Consider the following 8,367-nt stretch of genomic DNA (forward strand, 5'->3'; position numbering starts at 1 on the left):
CCGGCTGTCCAGGTAACGTTGTTAACTGTCTGAAATATGGATGGGAATATCTTAGCGATGCGCTTGGTATTCTGCCTCCAGAAAAAACTGTATAACGTCCTTTGTGAATCTGCAATGATGTTATAGTTTTATTTGATACTTCCGCTATTCGGATTGCCGAAAGGGGACTCCAACTTCCGCTTTTATCCGATATGTTGGAGGTTCATAAAGTCACAAAAATTGCCAGAGTAGTCAATTACGACAATTGTGGCAACAAGCAGCGCGTTTGCAAGAATCAATTGAAGATTTTATCTATACTAAGATAAAAACTAGTGATATTGTCTTCATCTCAGTTTGTCGAAAGCAGCAAAGCACCTTCTGCGAAACCCAAAATTTCCAACCAATTCCACTGATTGCCGTAAGGCCGTCAGTACTGTAGGAGCCAAAGTTTTCACGCCTTTGTGTACTCATTACACTCCTTGGCTCTCAGGGTCTATCACACATTTCATATAGGGCACGAGCATAATTGGCCGTTTGTTTCTCTGTTTTGTACAGAGGTGGTGGAGGACTTGCGGTCAAGGATCAGCAGTGCTCATCTAAAAAAAGCAGCCCATGGCCAGAGCCTAACGGCACGTTCAATGGAACAGCGCCTGAACCAGCGGTCGTGGAGTTCGTGCCTCCTGACGAAGGGTTGCTGGCAGAAGAAAACGCGTCGTTTTCATCTTCGACATTTTTGCCAACACAGAACAGGTCCACAACAGAATCTACTGCTTCGGTGGCCGAGATGCAGTGCCTGCAAGTCGCTAGCAAGACCATCGGTGACAATTGTGCTCTTGTACTTTAATCTGGTACTCCAAAAGAAGAATATGGTTGAAATTCAAGCTTAACTATATTTGTGAAAGTTGTAATCAGCTTCACGCAACACAAACAAGTTTCTTCAGTCTAGAAGACTGAGATGTGGTATTATTTTTGCGTTGTCACGGTTATTAGACTGCGCTGTCGTGGTTATTTTACGTGTTTCCGCGCCAGCACTGCACAAGTGGCGCATCAGCGCTGTGGCGAGAAGGCATCGTGCTCGGGGCTCTTTCTTAGCTCTCGTTTCTTCATCTTTCGGCTCAAATTACTTTGCCATACACACTGTGCAGACTTCCGCCTACAGCTTCCGCACCCACATTCCGAGTTCTCAGCGGCTGGCGTACCCCTGTTCTAGTCACGTGCCATCCCGTTCACGTGTAATTCTGTGTGACGGCTGCGCGGCACGTACTAGGCTGCGTCTTGTTTCGCCGCTGACAACCAACAGAGGAGTGCTGTTGTAACTCACTGGACTCGTACCCTGCCGACCCGGGCTGCCGCTCACACACAGGTCTCACAGCGTCGGCGATTTCATCCACCCTATAAAAACAGTGTCGCTGTTTGGCACAATGGCTTTCTTTGCCAGGCGTTCGCTTTCAGGCTGCCGTCTAAATAAAACCTCATAGCAAAACACAGGCGGCATAGCCATACTGTCCCTGAAAACATAGTTCAATAAGGTCTTTTGAGTGATACGCTCGGTGTGAAATTGCCTGTGCAGACATTGACCATGGAAATGGCACAAGAAGTGGTGTTCCAGTACGGAATGCCCATTTACAACAAGAATGCGCTATTGATAATTTCTTCCTTCATAGTTCAGTGGTTCAGTGCGCCACTGGGACACAGGGAATTGTGGACGCTTTGCGCACCTGTAGCGGCTTGAATGTCAGGTTTGCTGCAATGATAGGATTGAGCCGATGAGCATAACGGTTTGGATAGCGAAAGCCCACGACGTTGTTTATATTGCAATAACCGCAGCAACACCGCCGCGTGAGCTTAATGATGGCTAGTTGGTCACCGGCAAGTCGATCGCTACATGTTTACAAAAAATATGCCCCTATAGGGCAGCGTACAAAAATTCCGCTTGAAAAATGAAAATAAAAAAAGCTAACCTTTCTTTCTGCTTTGCTTACTAGTAGTCGGCCATTTTGTATTCTTCCTTGAAAAAACTATTTTCGTGAGTGTTTAAAATTGTTCCGCTCTGTTAATGAAGAGAATATTTTAATGCGCATAAAATATCCGGAACCTCAACCAGGACCGCAGGCTGCATATAAGTTCAGTTCTACAGACGTTTTAAGTTATCTCGTCACTACTTGGTGAAATTATAAAACCCTGAATGTTTAAGGCTGCCAACGGAGTACTGCTCTTGAGAGCGAGGGCTGTGTCTGAAAACGTTAAGGTTACTAATACCTCCTCAGAACCTACTGTATTACTGTATTTGCTGCTTGAATAAACTGAGTGTTTCGTATGACACGACCGCCGTATACACCGGGCATACGGCTTTCTCGCATACGGCCTTCTCAGTCTCCGAGGAATTGTAAAAAGATTTGGTCAGATCAATGATGGGAAATAAATGACCGTATTGATTTCGGGTGACTTCTCCCTTAAAAGTGCCCGTTTATTTCTTGCGAAATATTTCACTGTTAAGCAAGTGATCGTTCGGAATTTGCAACAGGCACTTTGCGGGCAGGCCACAACAATTATGGTTACGTAGCATTGTCACACTGGGGAAACGCTCCCACACAGCACAATCGCTTCCCATTAGAAAAGCCTGTTATAATTAAAACTACCTTTCGGGAATTTGTATTCCCTTTGACTGAGGTCGGTGCTTCACCTATTACGCAATTTCTCTGACGACGAAGCCGAGGAAGACGGAAGGTAAACTTTCAGAAATCCACGTTGCAAGTTTTGGGCAGATGTTGTTCGAAGTTACCTGAAATGTATAAACAGAATGGCGTTATCAGGCACCTTGTTTGATTTTCTCCTGCCTCCAAGCCGTCCGCTATCAACCGTGCTCACTAATCGTGCGCGGAAATATGTCAACGCTGCCAACTTAACCTATGATTGAGGCAGGCAGATGCGAAGGCCACCTGAATATGGAATACGCGCAGCACCAACCGATTTGTGGATAGAAAGACAATAATAGTAAGGCCAATACGAAAGAATAAATGCGTTAATACAGCAGGCGCCAAGCCTGTGCCATGAAGTTTGTTCTGCGCTGTTTATGTGGTAGAATGGTCGGCAGACTTTCGATAGCCGTGCTCGCAAGCGACCCCATCACACCAAAGCGGCTCTGCCGTCGCAACTAATGCTGGTACCAACACTGTGTCTCATAATTATGGAGGGGGAAGAAGGTTATGGCCAGTGACTCAGAAACCAATGAAGGACTACATCAGGAAATCCACTCTCCTAGCGCAAAAAAGCGGCTAATAAATAACTGGGATGGGCAGTCGTATCCAAGATAGCCACATCCCTCCACCCACCTCCCACGGGGAAGAAACTAGACGCCGTTATACACATGTCGCCCATCCACGGACTCCCCATAAAAACCCTTCCCAACCAAAGTCAATGCATCAAAACCTACATAAATTGAGGCGAGAAGCCAGGATCAAACTCTTGCGTTCGATGTACCAAAACCATGCAAACATACTATGCGACGACGCAGGATTGTGCGAGTACTGCGGCAGCAATCCTCGCAGTGGACTATCCTGGCAATCTTCGTGAATACGTGCCGGCAACCCCACCCACTTTCTAATCAGAACAGAAGAATCCCAAATTGGAACCGTCCTCCCAGCAATCCAAGTAGAGAATCCATCAAGAAGAAGCACAAATATAATTCTACATTCTCATTGCAGTATTTGGAACATAAGTACAAGCGGAATACCTAAATCTTTCGGGTAGATTTTCCCATCCACAATGGAGGAAATTTAATTACATGGACACTCTAACAAGGGGGTCGAAAAGGGAAGCAAGCAGCACGCGAGCTCACATACCGTGCACCTTGCGGCAGCGAATGCCTCACTTCCTCCCCCCCTTAAAAAATATGGAGAACGTCTTCTCTTTCTATGCCTAGGAGCAAAATCCGTTGCGTGAAAAAGGCCGCTCTAAAGGCTGAAGGATCGCAAACTCCACACAGGAAATAAACAAACCAATATATTCACAAATCAAGATGGGCGAATATGTTTGGTAGGAAACATTCCACGTTCATTGAAAGCTGTATATTCAAAAATCTGGGTGGGAGAAGATATTCGTAGGAAATATCAGATGTTAAGTGAAAACAGCGTAAATACAAAAAACGTTCACCCTCTTCCACGAAAAGTAGCCGTGTCCAAGAGTATGCTCAAGGGAGAACAACTGAAACATATTACATATTCTATTCCCGTGGAAAAATGGGAGGCAATTTCGACAACCTTGTGACCTCAAGATCAGCGTGAGCTGATTGAGGCGGTGGGGTACGAGCTTGTGCTCCCGGAAATCGCTGAAACTGAGCAACAAAAAACAGCTGCAACTTTTCACGTCAACATCTTATGCACAAGAGCATAGATCGCGTCTATCCTTCTAGTGCAATGGCGATTTAAAACCGTTGAAGTTAGTCTTGCTCTATTGGCTAACCTCCAGTGCTTACAAAGCAGAAATCTTAAAACCAGCAACTCCGTTTCAAAACGCTCCTCTGGAGTCGAAGTAACGCTACCGCATTGTACATCGTAAGACGTGAACGTAGACGCCAGGCAACATTTTGGTGGGTAAAACGTAGGTTCTTTGCGGACATTGTCAAGGCCACATGGCAGATTCAACTACGAACGTCTTGTGTTGTGCATGAGACCCACCTTCAAGACAAAATAATATTTACTTGATACAAACGGCCATTGGAATCGTGCAATGTTCTAGATAAACTCTCGAATGGTGTCTGAAATTATTTAACAGCCTTTGCAGCAAATAAGGGTGCTGGCTACTAGTTTTGTAAAGAAAAGATGAAAGCCGTCGCATCCCATTTCATTCTTTTTTCTTCGATGTCCTCACCTCTTCATAAATATTTCAAATGCCGCAACAGGAGTCGTCCCATCTCACTCAACCGCTCCTTTACACACTTGGCCTATCCCGTGCCACTCTTTCTTTTCTTTCTCGCAGAGAACGCCTCGTGGTTCCGTTCCGCTTCATGGGTGTGGGCCGGCAAATCCGATTACTGTCACTGCGTGCCCGTCTTCGAGGTGGAGAGACCGGTGAGTGCGTGCGGCCGTCTACCGCTCGTAACTGACTGTCCATGAAATTTGCGGGAAATTTAACACTTGCGCGCCGGTGTGAAGCCGACGCTCTAATCGGATTACCGCAACGTGACCTCCCTTTCGCTTCCAAGCTGAGCGATGGCATCGCTCAAAGTGACGTGTTTTGTGAGTTGAAGGGAGGCTTTTTATGTATTGCTGATTTGTGCGCGAGCGCTGAAAACACTCTGGAAACAAAATATCTTTTTTACGATGACGCTGATCGTCAAAGCATCTCAAGAAAAAAAATCTCTTTCCGTGGCTGGAATTGAACCGTGGGGCACCGCGGTATGAAGCCGACCTCGACGCCATTGCTCCATTCCGACACTTTTTTTTTCTGTATTAAACTTCATTCCGACACGACCACAGCAGTTTGTATTTAGACAGGGGCGCATGGACGTTCAAAGTTAGACAAAAATATGTTGGGCCACTCCACCTAACGACAACGATGGTTTAATGCGAGGCTTTCGTTTTGCGAGAAAAAAACGCGAAGGGTCAAAGTGAAAGCCACTCCACTCAACAGTTCAAACTGAGTGTGACCGGGGCAAAGAGCTTCATGCATCTTAAATACAATGGGTGCACTGAGTAGTTTCCCATTAAGTACTGGGTGCTGTTGTTGTATCAAAAAAAGTGGCATTAAGCCTCAAGAGCTGTAATAACGCCTGTCCAAATGCAACCCACAAGTCGAGTGTAAGGCGTGCCAAGCAACGTTGTGCAACGTCATGCTCAGAGGTAGCTCTATAGCACAATCTGCTGCATTTGACGTTTAGTAGTCGCAAAGTTAAATTTTTGAGGCCCGCTTCACTCACGGAGTGAGGCGGGTTTTGAAGTCCAGGTTAGTCGGTTACGTGTCACGAAGCGTAATGCTGAAAGGAACATTAGTTCAACCAATGCAAAGCGCCTATTCACGCTTTGTGCGCCACGTGTTGAATATATTCCCAAACGACTCGCTAATATGGCAGGACGAGTACTTAGAATTTTTCACGGATATACAAAAAACCGCAAGCAAACGCTTTTACATTGCTACTGAATGCAAAATGTGCGTGACATGACACAAACACTCCGTAAAGTACGTACGCTCTATAGCGGATGCATGAAAGCCTCTTGACACTTTCTTTTCAATTGCGCAGAACGCACGTATCCGAACTACCTGGTGTGATTGTGCATTTTATTAAGGTTGCATTGAATCGGGAGATATGTTTTGCGAGCAAAGACGACGTGAAAGCATGGCCTGCAAGAGCCACTCGCCACAATAACAATACATGAATAGCCGTTTCCCGCCATGAAAGCATGTATTGCTTGCTTGGTGGACTCCGAAGGGTCGGACATGTCGCTGCACTGTGGTGCAATCCGAGGGGGATTTTAGCCGCGTACATTCTTCACACCCGGCCCGCTCCCGGAGTAGCCGCCAAACTAATTCCGAGCATGGAAATCAGAGACCCCCTATCGAAGAACATTGCGTCACATTTTGTCATGAACATCATGCGTTTACAACGCAGCTGCATCCACGGGGTCTGGCTGCGGGTCGCCTTTTTTCATCGTGGTGGAGGGAGGGGTCAACGAGGTCATGCTTGTTTAGCACTCGGGGAGAAGGCGATGCACAAAAAGCGGTGAATTGACTAAGTTCAGAGCGAGACAACCTTTTGGGATCCAAATTACTGTCAACAGAAGAGCAGAAGCGTAGGTACTGTTACCCAACACGAGTGTGCGACCCTTAATATTTTTTGTGCCGATTTCTTAGTTTTGTTATTTGTACGTTTTAATATTTAACCCTCAGTTGAAATTTGTCATCTTCATAGTGCCTTCGAATAATTCGTGGCGTTCTCATTTTTGCGCTGTAATACTATCTATTTCTGCGAGAAATTAAAGGACAGTTTGTGACTTCGCTCCTGTTTCAACTAGGCTGAAAAAATATTATCGCCGTGATTTTACGACAACACACTGGTTTTAACAACGCCCATATGTGTTTTCGGATATTTCTTTGGATATTTCTTGGAATATTCGGACATTCACGTTTTCGGATATTTCTTGGCTTCCCGTCCCCATTTTAATAAATAGGTCTTCGCGACAGAGCGTGCTGTTATTCTTCCGTTCTCCTCACCGCAGAGCCTCGGCAGAATCTAGAGCGTGACATTCCTCTGTCACTTGATTGCACCAGCAGTCGCTCTAAATGTGAAATAACGCACTGTATGAAAAATCATCCGCCTACTGCGCCAGCTCTTCTTGCTGTGCACTAATTGTGTTGATTAAAAAGGAGCTACCCTGCCCTGTCCTTTGTGCGTCCCTTAAGCCTCATTTCCTTAGCAATGTTGTAGCTTCCGCGGCTTTCTCTCTGCCTAATTTAGCAATTACGACTGCCATCCCGATTGTCCCAGCTAATGGGCGCTGCAAGGCTGTGCCAACGGTGGCGGTATTTTGCTTTCATCGATCTCTGGCGCAACGCCACTGAAACGATGCGAATATCGTGTTAGAGTTGTTCTCAACGAATCCACAGGGTCATAGAGCAAATAAACGCAATATTAACAAAGCCAGTTACCTAATAGCCTCGGTCGTTATATGCCAGCAGCAGGATATCACTACGTGCGAGCATTATTATTACTCGCTGTTCTGTCGCTAGCAGCAATACATTTTTGCATATGGGCTAGCCCCAAATCCGCCCACTTTCTCGCTGTATGACACCTCTACATTTCCCCGATATAAAAAATCATGATACAGATGTCAGCTGGATAACATGATCAATCAACGTTGAACGATGGCCTTCAATGGCACCAAGAATAGGTTACTGTTTGAGAATGATTCGGAACGCGCCATATGAATAAAAAGACATGTTTTATACTGGGGTGGATTTGACACGAAAAGCATTTGCCGCATTCAGTGTTTATGTGTCATACAGCATCAAAAATTCGTTAAACGTAGGCCAATGAAAACAAATTTTATGAATTCCTGCAGTTAGATCAGGTATAATAAAGTATCTTATTTACTATTAGCGCACCAAACTGTGCCTGTTACTTCATGCACCAAAGCAGAAACTGCACTTAAATATGTTTAATTCGTAAGTCGCATATAGAGGTGCATGGGTGTATAGACCAGCATTTCAGAAACCCCTCGCCTGTTAGAAAAAGAGATTAAACTTCCATCCGCCTTTTGTACCTACTCGTTTTGGACAGAATAGTTGACCAAATTACTGTTACAGGAGTACGAACATGGATACAATTATTGAATTGGCTGTAAAATTGGCATACCTCCGGAGAAACAGCCTTCCCATGCAGGCAGCTAACAA

This window comes from Haemaphysalis longicornis, unplaced genomic scaffold (assembly GCF_048455015.1).
Source record: "Haemaphysalis longicornis isolate Haplotype H1 unplaced genomic scaffold, Haemaphysalis longicornis Haplotype H1 scaffold_2, whole genome shotgun sequence".
Classification (NCBI taxonomy): Eukaryota; Metazoa; Arthropoda; class Arachnida; order Ixodida; family Ixodidae; genus Haemaphysalis; species Haemaphysalis longicornis.